This window comes from Silene latifolia, chromosome Y, assembly GCF_048544455.1.
Source record: "Silene latifolia isolate original U9 population chromosome Y, ASM4854445v1, whole genome shotgun sequence".
Classification (NCBI taxonomy): domain Eukaryota; kingdom Viridiplantae; phylum Streptophyta; class Magnoliopsida; order Caryophyllales; family Caryophyllaceae; genus Silene; species Silene latifolia.
This window is the reverse complement of record NC_133538.1, coordinates 198,408,104-198,432,251: the sequence shown is the minus strand read 5'-3', so window position 1 is coordinate 198,432,251 and position 24,148 is coordinate 198,408,104.

Below are 24,148 nucleotides of genomic sequence, written 5' to 3'. Positions count from 1 at the left end.
AATTCTACATAAAATCAATGTTGACCCATCTTTTAATCCTGTACAACAGAAAGACGAAAATTTGCAGCTGAAAGAAATGCCATAATTAATGAGGAAGTGGAAAAAGTCTTGGATATGGGAATGATCAGGGAAGTAATGTACCCTAAATGACTAGCTAACGTGGTTGTTGTGCAGAAAAAGAATGGAAAGTGGAGAGTCTGTGTAGACTACACTGACCTGAATAAAGCTTATCCCAAAGATCCATTTCCTTTACCCCATATTGATGCCATGGTAGATGCCACAGCAGGCCATGAGATGCTAACATTAATGGATGCTTCTAGTGGATTCAATCAAATAAAGATGCACCCTGCTGACCAGGAAAGTACTGCATTCATTACATACCGAGGCATATACTGTTACACTGCCATGCCTTTCGGCCTGAAGAATGCAGGGGCAACGTACTAGCGCCTGGTCAACATGATGTTTAAAGAACAAATAGGTGATATCATGGAGGTGAACATAGACGACATGGTGGTAAAATCCAAACATGCAAAAGATCATGTAAGCATCTAGAAATAGCATTCGAAATATTGGTGAAATACAACATGAAGCTCAACGCTGCAAAATGCCACTTTGGAGTTTCTGCAGGAAAATTTCTTGGATACATGGTCACAAAGAGAGGCATAGAAGCCAGCCCTGAACAGATAAAAGCTATCCTGGAACTACAGTCACCCAAATCTGTCAAGGATATCCAAAAATTGACAGGCCGGGTAGCTGCCCTGAACTGTTTCATATCAAGATCCTCTGAGAGGTGCAAACCAATTTACAACCTCCTCAGAAAGAATAAAAAATTCCAATGGACGAATGAATATGAGACAGCCTTTCAAGACCTGAAATCTTATCTATCATCTCCACCCTTCTGGCTAAACCAGAGAAGGGAGAACCCCTGTCAGTATACTTATCCGTTACTAACACAGCAGTTAGTGCAGTCCTAGTAAAAGAACAGGATGGCCAACAACACCCGGGTTATTATGTAAGTAAAAGCCTGCTGGATGCTGAGATGAGGTATGGATTACTTGAGAAATATGTTTTAGCTTTGATTATGTCATGTACTAAATTGCGACCTTATTTTGAAAGCCACCCCATTATAGTCAGGACAAACCTACCCATAAAACATATCCTACGTAAGCCTGAATTATCAGGCAGGATGGCCAAATGGTCAGTGCAAATTAGCACATACGATTTCTCCTTTGAACCCAGGGCAGCGATCAAATCGTAGGCCCTAGCAGACTTTGTGGCTGACTTTAGCCCTAACCTAGAACCTGACCTGAAAAAAGAGGTCAACCAATTAGAAAATAAAACCCCAGACCAAGAATGGACCTTGTTCATAGATGGGGCATCCAACGCCAGGGGGACAGGGTTAGGATTAGTGCTCAAATCACCACAGAGAGATATGTTATCACAGGCTATAAGCTGTGAGTTCAAAGCTACAAACAATGAAGCAGAATATGAAGCTCTGATAGCAGGCTTAAAGGTATGTCTAGACCTCGGTGTTCAAAACCTAAAGGTAAAAACTGATTCACTTCTAATTGCTAATCAAATAAAGGGAATTTATACGGCTAAGGATGCAAAAATGATTTCGTATTTAGAATATCCAAAAAATCTTTCCACTAAATTTGCTTTATTTGATATAGATAAAATATCAAGAGATCTGAACACCCAGGCTGATGCTTTGGCCAGCCTAGGTTCAAATTTTATCCCTACAGTTTTCGATAAAATACCAATTTTTCATTTATTAGAGCCGACCATCAGTAAGCCTGAATTATTCAACCCTATCACACAGGATAATAATTGGACCAAACCCTATTATGATTGGTTTCTCCGAGGAATATTACCTCAGAGAAGACACGAAGCAAGGGCTCTTAAAATTAGAGCTTCAACTTATGCTATTATCAATAACACTCTATTCAAGAGATCGCAGGCTGGACCATACCTGAGATGCTTGGAGCCTGATGAAGCCAAACTAGTACTTCAAGAAATACATGATGGACACTATGGTAACCACAAAGGAGGAACGAGCCTGACAAGTAAAGTTCTCAAGATAGGCTACTATTGGCCTACACTAAGGGCTGGCTGCCTGGAATATTCATCAAAATGCGAAGCCTGCCAAGTCCATGCACAAATCATACATCAGCCACCCGAGCTCCTTCATTCAATTTCCGCACCCTGGCCATTCATAAAGTGGGGCATGGATATTGTGGGAAAACTGCCCGTAGCTCCAAGACAAAAAGTATTCATGTTGGCTATGACCGATTACTTCTCCAAATGGATTGAGGCTGACTCTTTTACCCAAGTAACTGAAAAAGAAGTAATATCCTTCATCAGGACAAACATCATTTGCAGATATGGAGTCCCATCAGAAATAGTATGTGATAATGGAACCCAATTTATGGAGAAAAAGACCCAAGCATTTTGCCAAGAATGGAATATCAACCTGGTAACGTCAACTCCTGGATACCCAAAAGCTAATGGCCAGGCCGAATCCAGCAACAAGGTAGTCATAAATTGCCTAAAAAAGAAGCTAAAAAGAAGACGAGGCAGATAGGCTGAAGAACTTCCATTAGTACTATGGGCAGACATGACAACTTCAAAGACATCAACAAGCTAAACACCATATTCCTTGGTGTATGGCTATGAAGCTGTCATTCCTGCAGAAGTATGGGTGCCAACATCAAGGTACAACCTGAACAATGTAGAAACAAACAAAGACCTGATGCAAGATAACTTGGTTTTAACAGAAGAGCTAAGAGATACTGCCAAAATCAGGATAACATCATACCAACAAGCAGTTGCCAGGACTTACAACAAAAATGTCAAAATTAGAGTCTTCAGAGAAGGAGACCTCGTCTTACGCAAAGTTTTTCCCAATAAAAAAGAAAAATTAGCAGGCAAGCTGGCCCCCACATGGAAAGGCCCTTACTTAATTGATTCAGTTGTTGGACAGGGAGCATACATGCTCCAAACACTAGAAGGAGAAATGATCCCAAGATCCTGGAATGTAACCCATTTAAAATTATTCCATATGTAAAGGCCAGATCAGGCTACAATTAGGTACAAACTCATATCATTACTCAACCTGACGTGCTACCTGAAAAATTACGTGTTTTAGATGCTCTGTATGCAACTCATATCTATATATTTAAATATCCCATTTTCTCTCACTTTTTGAATCCTGAACAATTACACATGATAGATGTTTATATGCATAAATATTCAGGATTGAGGGCTACTCTACTATATATCAAAATTCTGAAACAAAACTTTGCACTTAACTGTGCCTGACGAGTTGGTAACCATCACCGGATACAGTAAATGTCAGGACCAATCAAGCATGAAATAATTGCCTGACCTGACTAGGTTTACTGCCAATGTTTACAAACGGCTGGACGCAGCAAGACAGGTGTAAGGGTGTTCTCTCCCGACCATCAGTCTAAAAGCCCTCCTAATAGGCTGAATACCAAGCCCTCTAGTCAGGCATGGGACATAAGCGCTCCTGACAGGCCGGTTTTCCCACCCCTTCAACCATTATGGCAAAAAACCATACTTGGTTGAATTACTCACGACAGTTCAAATAAGAGGATAAATCAAAATTACTTTGCAGGTTAACCAAACAAAAATTTTGACAGCTCCAACGGGATTGGAAAAAGCAAAACTCGCAGGCTCAAGCAAAGTAAAAAAAGCGAAATCAGCCAAAAAAGGTCACCATGACTATATTAATAAAGCCCTTACCCCCGGGGCAAAGGCACCAAAATATTCATAGAGGCCAGGGATAGTCTCCCCGACCTGAATAGAGTCAGAAAAAGAAAATAAAATTGTTCGTCCAGGGACATCCCCCCTGGATGGGCCAAATATAAACTAAGAGAATCAAACTACTGCTTCTCCTTGGAAACAGTACCACTAATTCTACCTCTGGCGGGATCAGCATCAACATCTTACTCCCCTGGAGAGTCCACCTCTTGTTCATTTCCCATGTTATGCAGGTCAGGACACTTTGAAGCAGCAAAAGCCATCTCAGCTTCAGGGTTCCATTTTTCCCTGGCCTCAACAGGCTCTAACATGGCAGCAACCTTCCCCTTAATATAGAAATAGAGGGAAGTATCATCAAGCTTGAACTCCAATTCATCCCTCTCCTGGGTGAGCTCTTCATTCCTTTCCAAAGCTTCCTGCAAGAGCCGCTTACTCGAATCTGCCTCAGCCTTAGCAGCATCCTTTTCGGCCTGCACCCTCACCAAGTCGGCAGCTTTAGTAGCCAGGTCAGCCTGTGCAAAATCCAGTTCAGACCTCAGTCTATCATAAACCGATCTCATCAGATCAATCCTGGCTACCAAAGAAGCAGCCTGATAGGCATTATGGAGACAGGCCGCAACACCCTGACCAAAAACAGAAAGAATTAATAAGGATATTATACCCCAATAATAAAAATACCCAAACAAAATGCAAAAAATACACATAATAGTAAAAACAACGTACCTCCCTCACGGCAGCCAGGGCGCCTGCCAAAAGGTTGACTGAATGATCCACTGAAGCAACCACCTGAGTAGCAGTTTCAACAGGGTCAAGGGTGAGCATGACATCCGACTTAGAAGCAGCATAATCCCTAATCTTCACCTTGGCAGCCTCCATATTGTCCACCCTAGCTCTCACTTCCCTGACCGGGGCAGAAGTGTCAACATCTTCAATTTTTCTTTTCTGGGCTGTTGAACTTGTTTCAGCAGGGACATCAAGTACAGTAATGACCTTGGGAGCAGCAGGTTGTTCGGTTAAATCGATAACAGGCTCAGCATCATCGCTTCCCTGGGAGCCTTCCTCCTTGATCTTAGCCAACCTGGCTGAAAGGTCAGCTATACCAAACCTGGCAAGGCGAGTAGATGACCTGGTGGCTACAACACGAAACACTATATTAGCAATATAAACTAAACATCACCAGGAAGCCAGAGTAAGAAGAAAAAAGAAGTAAAGATAGACTTACTGCCTGAGGTAGTGACACTAACAGCCCTTGAAGGTTTAGCTACAATGGCAGTACCATCAGCCTTCAGATAACGAGGAAGATGGCCAGCCCCACAACAGAGAGTCCAAAACCTCTCCAAAGGGGGAATAGCAAGGAAAGCATAAATATTGGCGGTGGGATACTAAGTTTCAGTAACCCAATCATCGACTGCACACATAAAAGGTATGATTCGATATGAATTTCATTTTATTTTTTACTAACGAGTAAAACATGCAGGGTAAAAGAAAAGCTAAAAAACTCACCAGCAACGCAAGCTTCATAATTTAAATACGCCAGATCAGGACCCACATAATTGGTCCTGACAAACATGTACCCAGCATCCCAATTCTTATCATGGCCGCTATCCAGATTGCTCAGAAGAGGAGTAGTAGAAGCCCTGACCTTAAAACTTATACGGCCAGGGCTATTGGTTTTGACAGCATAACAAGCTTTCAGATCATCAAGGGAAAATGAGACATTGTGTTTTTTACAGAGTTACTCAACGGAACAGACAACCTTCCACACCATAGGCATCAACTGATAAGATGGAACACCAATCTCCTTAATATCCCCAGTCGTGAATACAGAACCAACCAGGACACGCCCAGTCTGCCCTGATAGGAGAATTCTCAGGGATCCAGACTTCAGCATCAGCAGGGATGATCCCCTTATCCTTCAACACCTTTTCAAACTCAGGCTTCAAGCGGTTTGCAAGAGACTGATCCTCATTTAAAGCCTTCGTAGGCTTGAACTGGAAATCACCATGGAAAATTGAGATCATCTCCAATGGAGAATCACTCGGCTTATTGATCGTGGAAGGTTGAGCAGCAGAAGAAAGAGGCAAATTCCCAGAAGAAGTTTCTTCAGCATTCTGGGAAGGAGGGGTTCCAGGAGTCGCTGCCCTGGTAGACTTCTTTTTTGCGGCCATTATTGAAAGATTATGAAGATTAATTGAAGATTAAGGAACTAAAAATTAAGGAAAATTAGACAAGAAGGTTATTAAGAGAGAAAAAAGAAAGAAATAAGGGAGATTATTCTGATGGAGTTTAACTTAATGAAGTGAACGGGTATTTATAGTAGATTGAATTAGGGTTTCAACCGCAAGTAGAAGGATAATCATTGAAGAGGTTGCAATAGAATTTACACGCGTCATAAACTGAAGGAGGTAGCCGTTACAGGAACTGATTAGGCATAATTCAACCGTTGGGTAACTTTCCAGAAATTAAAGTTATCTCCTCATTTCTTGTCCTGACATATTGAAAATAAGGAGATAAGGGGCAATTGATAGGCCTGGAAATCCGCAGACGTCCCTGATCAGTACCTCACCTTAACCTGACTATCAGGGTGCCAGGACGTCAGGCTATCAGGACACATGAAGACAGGCGCCAGGCCATGGAGAGGACAACGGTCAAAATATCAGGACAATATCAGACCAGGAACTAATATTATAAGAGGAATAAACGCGCAGCATTGAATAGGAAGATCTCGCAATTAATACAGCAATTAAGGGTTTGATATTTGGAATTATTGCGGGTAATTAAGGAAAATATTCCGCATTAATGCCAGGATCAAAGCAGCCGTTCAACAAGAGCTTATATAAGGAACCTTTGGAAATCATTTGAGGCGACAACAAGAGAAGATAGCGTACAACATATTCTCATATCATTTTTAGATAATCACACCCATTTGTGCAAAATATAATACAATAGTGAAATCCTCTCCTGGCTTGGTGCCCGTGGTTTTTTCCCATTTAAGGGTTTTCCACGTACAAAATCCTTTGTTTTATTACTGTTATTTCTATTATATTTGCAGCATTATATTTTACCCTGACGACTTGACATATAGACCAACTAGAGCTAGTTAACCCTACTTAAATCAACTCTGATCAGATCTTGCCTTGCGCAAAATCCACACGAAACAGAATGCAACTGATTAGTGTGTTGCATCTGACAAGCCTAGGCTTGCATTGTTAGCCACTTGCCATGTCATTTAAATAAATATGTTTCTAGCGGCATCTAGTTGTCTATCACCAATTGCTAATTTTATATTTCAGCATTGATTTTTAAAGTTGTACGCGATGTCTTATATCCAACGCTATGCAGGGGAACAAAATGAAAGGGACATTGTTTGGAGATCAAATCGCAGCCCATGAAGATGCACTTGTGTACAATGGAGTATACGAAATTGCAAATGCTCTAATCAAACCAGCTCAAATACAGTACCGAAGGGATCCAACTGAGCTTCTCTACACAATAGGATTTGGCGGCAAGGCACTTATTCGCCTACTTTCGGCAGCACCCAGCCCGTTTCTACCCGAATATCAGTGTGTATCACAGATATCTAAAACAGCTACCCCTTATGACAACTTTGGCGAGTCCCCAAAATATCGTTCATGCAAATACATATTATTATGAAATATTACCAATTCCCTGATCTAACATCGAACGTCCACAGATGTCATTGCAACAATACTATATGTTGAACCGGCTGCACATGAAGTCCTGGCAAAACAAGGCCGTAAGAACTTTGTCAGGGAAATAGTCTTGACTGATCATAGGTAAATGTTTAATTAGTAACCTCGTTTAATTTCTTAACATGATGCTAAAGTAACCTTGCTATAACAGTGCAGGACACACAATAGTAGCCTCAGCCTGGAATGATCTAGCTGAGGACGACTGCGGTAAGCTGGCCTCTTTGGTCGGAAACTTGCCAGTGGTTGGTTTCACAGCTTTGAAGGTCTCGTCCCATCGAGGTATTATAGATACAAACTAACAGCTACAACCTACCTAACACACATTTTCTACTGAGCGTACGCCCGTTCTTCTTAGGTTTTTACCTCACTACCACAATGTCAACGTCAATCGATACCTGCCCCGTAGGAGACAAAGTGGTTACTTTAAACGCACCCTGATGCACCAATTCGTGTTGTCAGGAAACCTGGTGCACCAATTCGTGTCATTAATTTAAACGCACTCAAAAGCAAGAAGGTAAGTCACCCTAGCCACGACTAAACATTTAGACTTTGTTGTTGATTTTTCGATAAAGGGTTTATGGGGCTTGGCTAATGAAGGCAAACACAGCAGCGTATTTAACAGTAGAAAACATTGCTAAATGAATGTCATTTATCGGGGGCGCCTTTGCCATCGCACTAAATTTTCATGCAACAGGCCAGAGGCACTCTCCAGGATGAACGTTATCAGCTAGAAGTGACAGTGCCGAATCCAAACTTCCACAAAGTTAATGCATACTCAGGCTGTTCAAACTGTGGCAGGCGTTCAGACTACGCAGCAGGTGAGTGATTCAATTGTGGTAGCTGCACTAAGGAAGACGTTGTGTCTGAGCCGAGGTATACAAGCACCTTTAAATCGCAATTCATGCACAAACAAACTCGAGCTAGCTATATACACTATCTAATATTTAACTTTAAACGCTGGATAACATTTAATTGTGAGGTCACTGACAGCACCGAACAGTTAGAACTCACAGCATTCACAGGGGACACTGCTAAACTATTCCGCATGTCAGCACCAGATATATTTCACATGAAACACTCGGTACATTCTCAATCCCATATACTCCTGAATACAAGCTGAATTCCTAATATGCCTATATATTGCTGAGGCAAGACCAATAACGGACGACCTTTGTATCACCCTTTCAAACATTATCTCCGTGTTTACCACATTCTGAATCTATCACAACAATATCTGACATTTAAACTTATAACTAAACTTAGGAGGACCATTTGGCATTTGAGGTAGTTCAGACTATGTTAAAGGACGAGCCATTCATAATAGAAGTATCACCAAAAACAGCTCTTATAAGAAACAATATACTCCAGTGGGGACTACGAGGTGTGATACCTACTCAAGAACAACCAACAGATATTCTCCCGTTACCACAAACAAATTCCCCTAAGGAAAATGTTACCGTAGATGTTGCAGGGCAACCGCCACCAGTCGCTAGACAATTGCATTTTGGTTCCCCACCAGAAGAAACCAGTAGCCTGGCGCTTGTTGACGTGTCAAACAGTGCTGACTACCCATCCCCACGCACACTTCCTGCATCAATCACAATACTACCAAAGAACAAACAGTTACAAGATGGGATCCCTGCAAAAGAAATTCTACCCACCCAAACAAATCCCCAACCCACAACACTGCCAACTACAACACCCACAGACCAAACGCCCGATAATATATCTAAGACTGTGATTACTACGGTGAACACGCGTATGCATAAAAATCCCAAAGTTGAAAAAACAACTGCTTCTACCCCAGTAACTTCTGCTCAAGGAACCTCAAAGAGGAACACTACAAAACAAACTAATGGATCACCTGCAAAGAAGAAGAAGGCGGGCACTACCCCCCCCCCCCCGAGCAGTAGGGCCAAATGTGTGTAAACAACCGTTGTGCACGAAAGTATGTATGTATATAGTATGAACTCTTGCTATCCCAAACAGACCAGCCTAGGTGCCGTGCCTCCTAGCCACATCTCATATAAGATGTGGTGGTATCAAGGCTATAGGCCGACATCAGTATTTTGGGAACACTTTTGCAGTTAAGGCCACGTGTTCCAACCAAAAGCAACATGCATTTGTTTTTGGGTTTAAAAGCAAAAAAATGTCTGTGAACTTGTGGGTATCGTGGAGCTAATTATAATAAGGGAAAAAGTCGGCATGCCGCATTAGTACTATCTGCATTATTTAAGTTATCAAATTACCTCTAACGTGCTTTGCATTGGGTGTTTAAGCTTCTACAGATATGTGGAAGCATATACGTCCTCTATATGCCCAATGTACAACAAAATAGTATGCAAACTAACAAAGCAAGTCAGCAACTAATACAACAGTGGAGCGCTCCAAAACGTACATATAACTATAACCTATAAATAAACCGACATGCAACTACTAAATTTGGACACAGCCACAAGCTAATCATGCAAACATACAATCGTGATACTCCCCATTTGCAGTGTATAACGACCATCGCATAAATAAATATATTACAAAAGTGAATAACTTTGGTGCGCATTAAACCAGTAGCACAAACATCACATTGCTAACCAGATACTGTTTTTTTTTTCAAAAACAAACCAAACTGAACAATTTATGTGAATTATTACACATTGGTCACCCTACCAAAATCCAAGGGAAAAGAGACATGATTAGACATCATAGCCACACTTACACAAAATATAGCTTTGGTTATCCACTATCCAATATCTTTGAAAGATTTCACAAGAAGAATCCACACATGCACCATGATTATAATACACAATAAGGTAGGTTGCAAATGTACTTGTTTAATATTATTTCTTTAAAAGAAAAGAAAAGTAAAACTTACACAAACAACATGTGAAGTAGTATTTGCACACATGCATGTATCTTTTATAATCTTGTAGAATATCATCATCACAATTAGGGAACCAGGCAAAAGCCATAAAATAAATAAAAACAAAAACAACCAACAAAAGACTGACCATCTTCTAGTGTTATCATCCACGGCTTTACTTAAGGTATGCAGTTGATTCCCTGCTTTTAAGCACCATACATTCTAGGTTAATCAAACATTGTGTAAAACGAGATCAAACAAACAAGTATATAAGATGGACTTTACTTTTATAAATGAAATAGTTTACAGTTGTTTCAGAAATTTTAGGATGCTTCGTTTCTGAATGCATGGACCAGGTATAGCCTGTGTTTAAGAATTCTGATTTCATGCACTTGTGTGTTACCCTAATTATGGAACAACAGCGCGGTTAGTTACAATCTCTGAAAACATGGGACAAACTACAGATGTGTAAACTTTTGTCTCTAACTTCAGGGTACTAAAATGAAGACCGTTTTATTTAACGATACGCTAGAAGTATTTGATGATGTGTTCTAGGATAACATGGAATACGACATTTACAACGCCCCAGTTAGCAGGAAAACTGATCAAGTGTCCACAACCTCTTCTTACCAAGTTCAATTCAATATCAACACCGTTATCCGTCCAGTGTTAAATCATGAGACACCTGATGAACCTAAATCCTAAAAAATTTCATCTATTCCAAGAACACTCCTACTGAATAATCAATATGGAGAGACACATTCAGATTTTTTAAGCTATTAGTCTACAACCTGGAAAGGCAGCAGACTATCGCCTGCACTCATATGTCCCTAACTGAATCTTTATTTATCTATAGATGTGTTAGGCGTTGTCATGTATGTAGACCAACGTCAACAGATTCCAAACCATCTAGGCCACCCCTTGGATCTTCGCGATGTAGTAATCATTGATAACATGTACACAAAACCCAATTTAAAAGTACCCACTACATTATGGTTTCCAATACGTACTTATCTTTATGACAGAAACCCTTCTTACTATCCTCTTTGGCGTGTTAAGTCATGAGCAGGTGCTGACAGTAACAACATGGAACAAAATAGCTATTCAGGAATGTGAAACATTGCATTCCATGGCGTCGTCCTTCCCAGTTGTCGGCTTTATAGACCTAAGGTCAAGCTTCCAAAGAGGTGCTTACATGTTCGGGCTTTCGCTACTTGGGATAGTACAAAAAAAACTTTAAATGGCATTGCTATTCTAAACATAAATCGTTAACCTGCAGGTTATACGCTCTCAACAACACATTCAACAACAATCATCTTCAATCCTCTTGGGCCAGCAGCTACTGCTCTTCGTGCTTGTAATAGCTCGCAACTTACAAACTGATTGTCATATACATGATTACACTTTTCTAAACTTATGTTATAATAGCGCAACCACGGAGGTGGGAAGACTTCTAACCAAAAAATAGCAGATCTCTCAAGTGCGCAATCCACCGCCAGGGCGAGCCATAACTACAATAGCTTTACTCCTTGTGACAACAGTATGCACCTGCACCTAGAAAATAAAACATCCTAACAACCTAACACACCTAACCAACGCACACAACAACCAACATTAAAATCTAAAGATAACAATATAAACTCACTTAGTAAGCCCCGTGTGGAATATCCCATCGGTTAATTTATGACGTGACCAATTATCACAACCATTTGTTAGAATTTTTTTATGACTTAAATGCAGGTTAACAACACACTACAAGAAGAGCATCACTGGCTACAGGTGAAGCTGGAAAAATTTAAGCGTGGAAATCTTCAGTTATACCTCGGGTGTAGCAACTGTGGCACCGGAAGCGACATTGAAGACATAGGTGTTCTATACAATTACACAACATGCTTCAGAGAAGTAATTGTTTCCACACCAAAGTGATAATATCTAACACTGAACTAAGCATACTGACATTATAAGGCTATAACCCACAAAACATTATCTACACGCAGAATGGCCATGACATTTGGAGCATCAGACGATTCTGGATATTATACTTTCACTGCGTTCACTGACAACGCAGAGAAGCTACTGGAATTTAAAGCAGCCACCCTTTTCTCAAAGCTAGCACAGGTCTGCTAAAAAACTGGTGATAATAAATATGTGTTTTTTTAGGCTGTTTTAGACAATAAAAAGGAAATAAACAACATACATGTAAATCGCAAAGGCCAAACTCCTCATTTACCAACGCAGGCACCCATTATACAATAACCTTAAAATAGCATACAGACCACTTGTACCCCTTAAATAATTACTTCACTAATAAAATTTTCAGGCAAATCTATGATAGCAAGTGACGAAAATAACCATACAATTATATAACATGTTTACAGGAAAGAGAAGACTATCTTCACTACACTATACAGTAACTGCAGGAGGCAACGTTCTATATTTAGGTCGCACAAGCCATGACACTTTCTATAACCTAAGTGTTGCGTTGGGTGCTCAGGGATGTGTCTCTTATCTAAATTTAAGGGCGCAATGATGGGCGGTTACATTTTGAATTATTTTTTATCCGTGTACAACAATAGTTTCAGCAAAACAGCAGCTCACGGATAACAAGCCCACACTATGTCTAGCTTATATTGTATAGAGTTAAGTATGTATGCCTCACACTGCCAAGATATGTGCACTATGACTATCTATCTCTAATAAGGAAATGCACTATTTCAAGCTATTGATTCCCAAATTGTAGAATTTCTACCAAGCTCATATATTGCTAAGCCAAATCGATCCTTGTCTACTTATGTCGTTGAACTATTTTCGAGATTGCGGTCCCACGCCCGATAGGGCACGGGGCAACAACTAGTTGGTATAAACATATCATTAAACAACCGTGTCCCTCTACTCCCACTCCACTTCTCAAAGTAACTGACTATCGATAACATAACAATTCATAATGACAATCTACAACACCAATGGTTTTCTTACAAACTGAAAATTCCGTAATAGACAGTAAGTATTCTGCTATCTTTTAAATTTGCTTGCTCTTCAGCACTACCCTTTTCAGTATAATTGTTATTGTGAACAAGAGCATCATATTACAAAAAATTATCACGTTTACTCGATTAGCTCATTTAATTCGATCCATGTGTTACGTAATTGCTTTGACAATCTACAACAATAAAAAATCACTGACAATCTACAACAACAATTAGGGTAAGTTACTCTTTAATTTTTGATTAATTTGGTTCCAGTTGATGCCCAAAAACTGTATTGACGATTAGTTGACGAAACGTGAAACTCGAAATTCTGATTGTTATTCAAAATGAAACGAAGGAGGAGAAGGATCGACAAAGAACGAATTCCTAGTTGTAATTCAATATGGAAATTTGAATTTCAAAGTAAAAAGATAGTGAAGGAACAAACCGTAAAACATTATGAAGCAGGGAAGGAGGTGTTGTTGGGAAAATAGGGTGTTTGACAAATCGAATATGGATAAAATCGATGATCACGTAATTAATTGTTTTCCTTAAACAGTATTTCTTCGCTATAATGCCTTTGGGTTACAAAAAATATTTGCAGGATAATACACCAATTTCCCTCTTGTTCTAGGCAAGAAGCAAGAGAAAAACAAATGAAGTTCTTATATATTTGTTATACCAAAATCTGAATATAGTAATGTAGTAATAATTTTTCTTAACCACTCATTCACGTATATATGAGTATATATATATATATATACTTTATCATGCACTCACATTAGGAATGGACAGTTTTTTCCGAAAAGGAATCTTAAAGGATAAACATGCACAATGCCAAAGTCATTTGTTGCGTTTTAGGAAACAACTGTCAAGATTACACCAACCCCTACTACCCGAGGTCAGTGCCCTGGATCGGGGACGCAACTATTTACATAAATAGTTCGAAACTCACCAAGTATAAGCAGTATATATCAGCCCCATCACTAAACCCCGTTCGGGGTCGTGGTGCATTATGCGAGACATGTTTAAATTCCATCAAGTATGAACCTATCAATGCGATCAATCCGTCTTAACTCCATACTTAGCCATATTTCATTATATGTCATTACTTGTATTATAACTCATTCCTAAAACCGCAACTTCAAACTCATTTATGTAAGCGTGTGCTCCACACTCCCTAAATCACATTATAACGGTTTAAACTTGCTACAATTTTGATTGTATCCCCGATTGCATTTAACTGAATTATATGATTTCACTAAAATCACCAACATTCCTCCCCTATTTAAGTGCAATCCTTGATTCAAAACAATAAACCAAACCAAACTTATACATAAAATGAAAACGTCACGCAGATTGAATTTTCATCTTACTGAATGATACATTTTGCATTCGAGTATCGGGGTGTCTCAATGGATTGAACCCTTCATAGTCATTTGAATACATGAAAAAACACATATAAATTCAATACAACTTCATAAGCATATTAACTGACACTTTATTACACGGCCTAGTGTCCTTATCCATTCATGAGTGCTTGAAAGTCAAGCCATAGCTTCTTGAAGCTGCCAAACTTCACACTCACATAGGTGGACTCTTTTTCTCAATAAATTGTACTCCTAACTTAGTATGTAACCATTAACATATATTATCACTGCACTTTTTAGTAATTTGACATTCATAAAAAAAAAAAAATTGTACAAAAAGCTTTAAAATGGTGACAAACAAAATTTCAACTTAATTTATGATCTATCACCGCAAAGATAGACTAAGTAACCAAATCATGTTTGTAAAACAAAAATTGTCACAAACAAGTGAAATTTGGTTACATTTTATACTACTACTCAATTTCAATAAACTAATCAACATGTCGACACTTTAATTAAATATGTTATATGTGGTAAAAAACAATAAAAGTTTGTGAAACAAAAAAATGTACATCTTAGTAAACCTAATAAAATGTACACATTGTACTTGAATATGTAACTAGTTTTAGTTCGTAAACATGACACCACTAAAATGGTCACATTTCAGATTTCAAGCTATTTTTTTCCGCGGCACAACCCCAAACATAAAAACAACAATTAATATAGCAGAATAAAAAACATCATCCATTTAACAATAAAACAACAAGAACCTCCAACCTTCTAAATCCTCATCAACGAAACCGTAAAATAAACCTAATGCATTTATACTAAAATAAATTTCATACATTCATACTAAAATGATACATAATTATCCCAAGACAATTATAATAAATAGAAACAAAAAATTTAAAATACCTTTGTTAGATTCATCACTTGCATGTGCCATTATAGTATTCTTCTTAGGTAATATCGTCTTTTCTATTTGTTTTCCTTACCATGTTTATAATTATATTGATTATGTTCTGAGTTTTTTGTTAATTTGTATGGGAGAGATGAAGCTTGTAGCAGACGGAAATAGTGTAATAGATGAAGATCGTTGCATATGGAAAAAGTAGGGGGAATTTTTAGGTTTTTTAGAGAGAGAAATAAAGATGGAAAAAGTATTTGAAAATTAAATTGAAAATGAAATGTGAGGCTGAGAAGATGCAATGTTACTGCACTAGGTGTAAGAAATATCAGTATACTTCATCAAGAAATTCGGATTATAACGAAATTATAATTATGAAATTACTAGTCATAAACGAAATTGCATAAACAAAAAGAGTAGATATTAGAATCAACCTTCGGTCCTAGCAATTAGGCCTAAGAACAAATATCGAGATCGATATTCTCCTAATTGTTGCACCCATAATGCTTCGAGAAATGCCTCTCTTTTTACTAGAATGAGATCCCTAATTTCTAATGATTTTAGGGTTTTTTTTTTGTGATGTGAGAATTAGGTCAAAACAAGTAAGTTAAAATGATCCACCCTTCTCTCCTCTTTAAACCGTGTAAAAGGAGGAATAAGGGAAGATATTTTTTCTTTCTTTTTTTCCCCTTTGACCGAGTAACCCCCAAAACAAATAAGGAGAAAAATCTTCTTATTTTTAGGTAGTTATCAAATTGTATATAATGTGTATCATATTAATTGTCAATTATGTCGACATGTATTAATAAGTCCACACACAACAGTTTGTAGTCGATTTATTAATACCGGTCTGTCTACATTTATTATGACAATATTGTATAATATATACATTAACTATAAATATCGCATATTTATAATTTGCTAATTAAATATAACTGGTTATGTTTAATTACGAATTAACATCTTAATTCGTTTAAGCTAACATTATATACTTTAATTAAATATAACTGTTTATATTCAATTTACGAATTAACAATTAATTCGTCTCAGCTGATATTATTTAATTGTATTAAATAATCGACTCATCATCACATTGACTAACCTTTTAGTCAAATACATGGACTAACCTTTTAGTCATGTAAGGCATCAATGTGATTATATTTTCATATAATCACATCTCTCAAAAACATCCTTTAGGTGTGACTTTTAGGGACCAGTTGATCACCGCCATCAGTATGACAATAACGTCAAACTTCTAGCAAGCCAACCGTTATTAGTAAACGTTAATCAACTGATAAAATACTAAGTATACCCTGTGAACCTATAAGAGATTTATATACGTTATCACACTAACTGTGGAGGACACTAGCTCCAACAATCTCCCACTTGTCCTCACAAGTGTATGTGCGATAACAGATTCTCATATCCTTAATTTCTCCCACTCAATGTAAAACAATGTGCAAAATCCGTATTCACAAAGGTCGTATTTTACAAGTGATCATTATCAAGAGTGGTTTTCCGGACTAGAGAGTAACTTAACTGATAAACGAATCATCATTCGAGCATGTCCATGCATTTCAGTTACAACTCCTCGAGTGGCCCTGAGAAATGACTAAACCTGATAAAGGTTGGATATTTTCTTCAACTCGAATCCTGCAGATATAAGTACAGTATGAAATGACCAGTAAAAAACTGTTTAGCCTCCTGTTACGGTCGACCATGAGAAAGAAACCAAAGTCACCCAAAAACTGCCTTAATCTCAAGAGACAGTCGATAGTCAAAAGAATCGACTCTAGGAACACAATGGACGTCCAATCCACGACCTGACACTGAATGTTTTTAAACATTTAGGACTCCATTATGTTGTCACAATGTCCTATGAGGTATCGTTATAACTCGCATCTGTGATCGATCAGCAAACCGTTTGACTTATGGCTCGTTGAACCCACCATCAATCAACTTCACTATAATAGCTAGAGTTATCAGCTCATGTAGGCGATTACGGACCAAAACAAATATAATGTATTCAGTTCACTTTGTGGCGTTCAATGTTGTCAGTATAATCCACATGAAAAACAAAATATGAAATAATACGATGAAGTTATAAATAGCATATGAAAAGAAAATGTATCGAATTCATAAGCAACTAGTACAACTCAGGAACACGTTTAATTCTCATGAAAATAACGTGCCCTTCATGCTTATCATATTTCAATGGTTTAGTGAGAGGGTCCGCGATGTTGTCATCCGAAGCAATCTTGTCAATCACTATCTCCTCTTGCTCCACGTAATCACGGATCAGGTGAGCCTTCCGATTTACATGTCTAGACTTGTTTCTAGACTTAGGCTCCTTGGCCTGTAAGATGGCACCTCTATTGTCACAATAGATGGTGATTGGGTCATTCGAACTAGGAACTATGGTTAGTCCTTTTAAGAATTGACGCATCCATATAGCTTCCTTTCACGCTTTCCTCAAGCGGCATAGTACTTGATTCGAGTAGAATCTGCTACAACTTCCTGTTTGGAACTCTTCCACCGACCGCAAAGACCATTAAGAGTAAAGACGAATCCAGACTGAGATTTTGAATCATCTCGATCTGTTTGGAAGCTAGCATCTGCGTAACCGATTGCACATAGCTTAGTATCTCCTCCATAAGTCAATACCCAATCCTTAGTCCTCCGTAGGTACTTAAGGATGTTTTTAACAACCATCAAGTGTGTTTCACCTGGATTGCCTTGGTACCGACTCGTCATACTCAATGCATATGCCACGTCTGGACATGTGCATATCATGGCATACATGATTGATCCTATGGCTGATGCATAAGGAATACGACTCATGTGTTCGACCCCTTCAGGTGTCTAGGGTGACTGAGACTTGCTCAAATGCATCCCAGAAGTCATTGGAAGGTTCCCCTTCTTGGAGTTGGTCATGCTGAACCTTTCAAGAATCTTATCTAAATAAAACTCCTGACTCAGTGATAACATCCGTCGGGATCGATCTCGATAGATAAGGATTCCCAATATGCGTTGTGCCTCACCCAGATCTTTCATCTGGAAATGGTTCTTCAACCATACTTTTACCGAATATAAGAGAGGAATGTCATTCCCAATCAAGAGTATGTCATCGACATACAATACCAAGAAAACAATCTTGCTTCCACTCGACTTGACATATAAGCATGGTTCCTCGACCGATCGAGTGAAACCATACTCTTTTATCACCTGGTCGAAACGATGATTCTAACTCCGAGATGCTTGATTAAGTCCATAAATGGAACGTTTAAGCTTGCACACTTTCTTAGGATTTTTTCGATCTATGAAACCTACGGGTTGTACCATGTACAATTCCTCCTCCAAATAACCGTTTAAGAAGGCGGTTTTCACATCCATCTGCCAAATTTCATAGTCATGAAAAGCGGCAATCGCTATGATTATCCAAATGGAACGCATCATAACTACGGGTGCAAAAATTTCATCATAATGCAATCCATGCACTTGAGTGAAACCTTTTGCCACTAGTCGTGCCTTATAGGTATCTGGTTGCCCTTCTACATAATGCTTTATTTTGTAAAGCCATTTGCACTAAAGAGGTCGTACCTTGTTAGGTAAATCAACAAGATCCCATACGTCATTCTCATACATGGAGTCCATCTCGGATCGCATGGCTTCAAGCCATAGCTAAGAGTCAGAACAGGTCATGGCACCTTTATAGGTAGCGGGTTCATTACTCTCTAGGAGCAAAACGTCATTTTCCTCGACCATACAAACCGTATCATTAGTTGAAGGAACAACTTCCTCCATCTGTTCCTCGGTTGTTGGTTCTTGAATCTCCGACAGCTCGAAGGTTCTATTATTTGACCTGTTCTCGAGAAATTCTTTCTCTAAGAACTTTGCACTAGCCGCAACAAAGACTCGATGTTCGGTAGGCGAATAGAAATAATGATCAAACATTCCTTTTGGATAAACAATAAAGTATGTCTTGACCGATCGCGGGCCGAGCTTATCCTCGTGTCTCCACTTGACATAAGCCTCACAGCCCCAAACCCGAATAAAGGACAAGTTAGGGACCGTTCCCTTCCACATTTCATACGGAGTCTTGTCGACATCTTTAGACGGACTTCGGTTAAGTATAAGGGCAGCTGACAAAAGAGCAAAGCCCCATAATGAATTAGGTACTACCGTGTGACTCATCATGGATCGAACCATATCAAGTAGTGTTCGATTTCTCCGTTCGGACACACCATTTTATGGAGGTGTTCCAGGTGGAGTTAACTGTAAAACTATGAAGCAAAACGAATCACCTTAGGCATGCTTGTGCCCGGTTTTGGTCCCTTATCCGAGATGGGGTCTAAATCGGAATCCGTCTAAGCACATGGGTCCTTTTCCGGCCTAGAAATCTTCCATGAGGGGTTTAGAGTATTTTTGTCCAAGAGCTTATGTCTTAGGAAGGTGATAATCATAGAGAAAGGCAAAGAACAAAACCGGTGGACCTATGGCTACACGGTTTGCAATGGCAAGTACAAGGGTCACTTTCAAGTCCCTTTCACCCTTCCTAATTTAACCAAGACGTCCACAAGGCTCCTTTTGTTGCTCTACTACTCTTGCATAGACTTGGCCGGACCCCATTGAAGCTTCCAAATGTGTTTACTCCATGTTTAATTAATCATTGTCCTTATTAGTTTACTTTCTTGCTTTTCTTTTAAGATTTTTAACTTGTGTAAGAACTTTGTGTAAGGCTTAGGGCCACCTTTTGAAACCGGTTTTCTAGGGTCTTTTGGACCGTTAGATGCTAGGTTGGATGGATGGATAGGATTGCTTACCTTGGCCTATAAAAGCAAGGCATTCCTTAGTGTAAAAATGAGATTTGATGAATGAAAAACACAAGTTAGAAACATTGATTTCTACTAATCTCCTTTGCTTAGTGCTGGGAAATCCTCTATTGCTTAGTGCTTAGAGTCGGGTATTTTCTTTGCTTAGTGCTTGAAATTATCCTTAGGCTTAGTCTAGTGGCTTAGTGCTTGGATTAAGTCATATCCCAATCACGTCTTTTGCTCTATTCGATTGTAGAGTTCAGAAAACCAAGGTTATAAACAGCTCTGTCGACTGTTCGATTGCAGTCCTCGGAGTTTCTGTTTGGTTTTTAGTCGTTTTTATCACAATTAAACAGTTTCTTTCACTGTCCAAATCGAGTCAGTTTTAGTCAAAATTCGAGTCTTGAGAGTTTTACTTCAAATTGGTTATCAGAGCAAAGGTTTACCACAATTCTATTGTTGTGTTAGTCTTGGGAAGAAGCTTTTCTTGTGAGTTTGATTAATTGGCGTGCAAGTAACACGGATGCAGGGGCATACTCGGACAAGCAAGAAACACGGGTTACTTGGTGAGCAAGCAAGGGAGATTAATTAATTGGCGTGTAAGTAACACGGATTTCCTAAACCATGTGGAGTTAGTTGCTTATTTTAATTAATTTCGAATAAGATTAGGAAAGGTTAGCTTATCCTAATTCTAGTCATAATAGGAAAACTTGTTATTTCCTTATCCTAGTTTAATTAGAATACCCTAAATCTGATTGTATTTTAATTATTATTAGTTTAATAACTTTTCTAGTTAGTTTAGGGAAGGAGTAGATAGCTTGAGGAGTAAGCTAAGGAATTAGATCTCGAGTCAGATTTCTGACATCGAGTAGGATTAGGAAAGATAGCTTATTAGTCAAGCTAGGTAGGAGTATAAATAGGACTTCGTTGTAACCTATTCTTCAGATTATGGGTTTAATAAAATCGTTCCCTGTGTGAGAACAATTGAGTTCAAGGCTTGCGAGTTTTGGCTTTTAGATCTTCTTTGCGAGGTTGATCATTTGAGTGTTTCGAGTTCGTACCTTGCGAGGCGGAGAGCGAGATTCACAATACTATCCCGGTTACTTTGTTACTTTTCACGTTATTACAACAATTTCAGTTAAATTCCGCTGCGTTAATCCTAAAATACTTAGACGAACAGACCAACAAACTGTCATATTTACACGATTTTTATCCTATTCTGCATACGAACAGTCTATCGTTCTGTTCAACATAATTCGTCCAAGTTATTTTATATCAAATTGGTATCAGAGCTTCGGCTCTTGATTTCCTTAAATTAAGACGGTCTTATGGGGATGATCGAGATGGAAGGCCACAAAGATTTATTCTTTCACGAAGAAATTCAAATGGAAGGTAACTATTTCTTAAATCTGGATTTACCTCCGTTCTTTGATGATTATGATGAGTCGTTGTTGCATATGGGTGGAGAACGTGCTGTTTACAATGTTGGTTCTTCAATTGATTTCAATCGGTCTTCAAAATTTGATGCTTATGGTGGTGGGGATACGGTTGTTTCTTTGGTCAAGGAGCCTTGTTATTTGTTTGATTCTAGCCATGAATTCAAATTATTTGAGAAGCCAATCGAGAGTACAATTAGTTCTAACGAGTTTCAGATTCGGCAAGTTTATTATTTGGCTGATTTTCAAGTACAAAAGGATGCTGCAATTAGGAAAGGATCTTCTTGTTTATATTATTTTTTCACTGATGAGTTTGTACTTGTGCACGGAGGAAGGAGGGGTGGAAGGCACAAATTAAGACACGAGATGAATGAGCTTAAAGTTTGCATCGAGGATGATGACCTCAAAGATGATTTGGGTGCATTGCTATTTCTTATCAACGAGCTTGCGTCCAGATTTGTAAGGTTCATATTTGATACAGAAGGCCGCGGTCCAAGAATCGGGTCGATTCTTTATGAAGAAAGGGAGTGTGATGCAGGGGCATACTCAGACAAGCAAGAAACACGGGTTACTTGGTGAGCAAGCAAGGGAGCTGGATTAATTGGCGTGCAAGTAACACGGATTTCCTAAACCATGTGGAGTTAGTTGCTTATTTTATTTAATTTCGAATAAGATTAGGAAAGGTTAGCTTATCCTAATTCTAGTCATATTAGGAATACTTGTTATTTCCTAATCCTAGTTTAATTAGAATACCCTAAATCTGATTGTATTTTAATTATTATTTGTTTAATAACTTTTCTAGTTAGTTTAGGGAAGGGGTAGATAGCTTGAGGAGCAAGCTAAGGAATTAGATCTCGAGTCAGATTTCTGACATCGAGTAGGATTAGGAAAGATAGCTTATTAGTCAAGCTAGGTAGGAGTATAAATAGGACTTCGTTGTAACCTATTTTTCAGATTATGAGTTTAATAAAAATCGTTCCCTGTGTGAGAACAATTGAGTTCAAGGCTTGCGAGTTTTGGCTTTTAGATCTTCTTTGCGAGGTTGATCATTTGAGTGTTTCGAGTTCGTACCTTGCGAGGCGGAGAGCGAGATTCACAATACTATCCCGGTTACTTTGTTACTTTTCACGTTATTACAACAATTTCAGTTAAATTCCGCTGCGTTAATCCTAAAATACTTAGACGAACAGACCAACAATCTATCAGATTTACACGATTTTTATCCTATTCTGCATACGAATAGTCCGTCGTTCTGTTCAACCTAGTTCGTCCAAGTTATTTTACATCAAACAAACCTCTCCGAGAAATGGGACCTAATGATAGACTCCTTCAATGCTATCATGGCTAACATTCCAACACCACCAAGGGACCGAGGAAGACATCCACCTCACCGTGGTAGAGGACGTGGCCGAGGGTTTGGAGCAAGAAACCAAGAAGCCGACCATGAAGAGGAGGACTTGCACTCGGATGAAGAGGGTTCTTTTATTGAGGCCGAGCATGAAGAGCATCCTAAAGACTTAAAGGTAGAAATTCCGGACTTTCATGGTAGTTTAAATCCCGATGACTTACTAGATTGGTTTAGGTCAATTGAAAGAGTCTTTGAATTTAAATCATACTCAGATGCTAAGTCTTTCAAGGTTGCTATTTTAAAGTTTAAAGGTTATGCATCTCTTTGGTATGAAAACATGAAAAATCAAAGGAAGAGGGATGGTAAAGAACCCATAAAATCTTGGTCAAAGTTGAAAAAGAAGCTTAGTGAAAAGTTTATTCCCAAAGAGTATACTCAAGACATGTTCATTAAACTTACTCAACTTAAACAAGATCAACAACCACTTGAGTCTTACATTAGGGATTTTGAACAACTCACTTTGCAATGTGAAATCAATGAGAAACCGGAACAAAAAATTGCTAGATTTGTTGAAGGGTTGGATGATAAAATTGCTAATAGAGTCTGAATGCAACCATTGTGGTCTTTTAATGAAGCCGTGAACTTGGCTTTAAGGGTAGAAAAATTGGGCAAGGGGAAACCCTCCAACTCAAAATTGCCGACCAAAACAACCACCAAGACTACCTATGCCGAGACCAAACCCAAAGAAACCCACACCCCAACCGTGAACCCCACACTTGACAAAGGAAAAGGCATTGAAACCTCACAAAGAAAGACCTTACCCCTTAAAAAATGTTTCAAATGTCAAGGCTATGGTCACTTTGCCAAAGAGTGTCCAACTCAAAGAGCCCTTAGTAGCTTTGAAGTGGTTCCTTGGGTAGAGGATGAAATTCTTGTGTGTGATGAGGA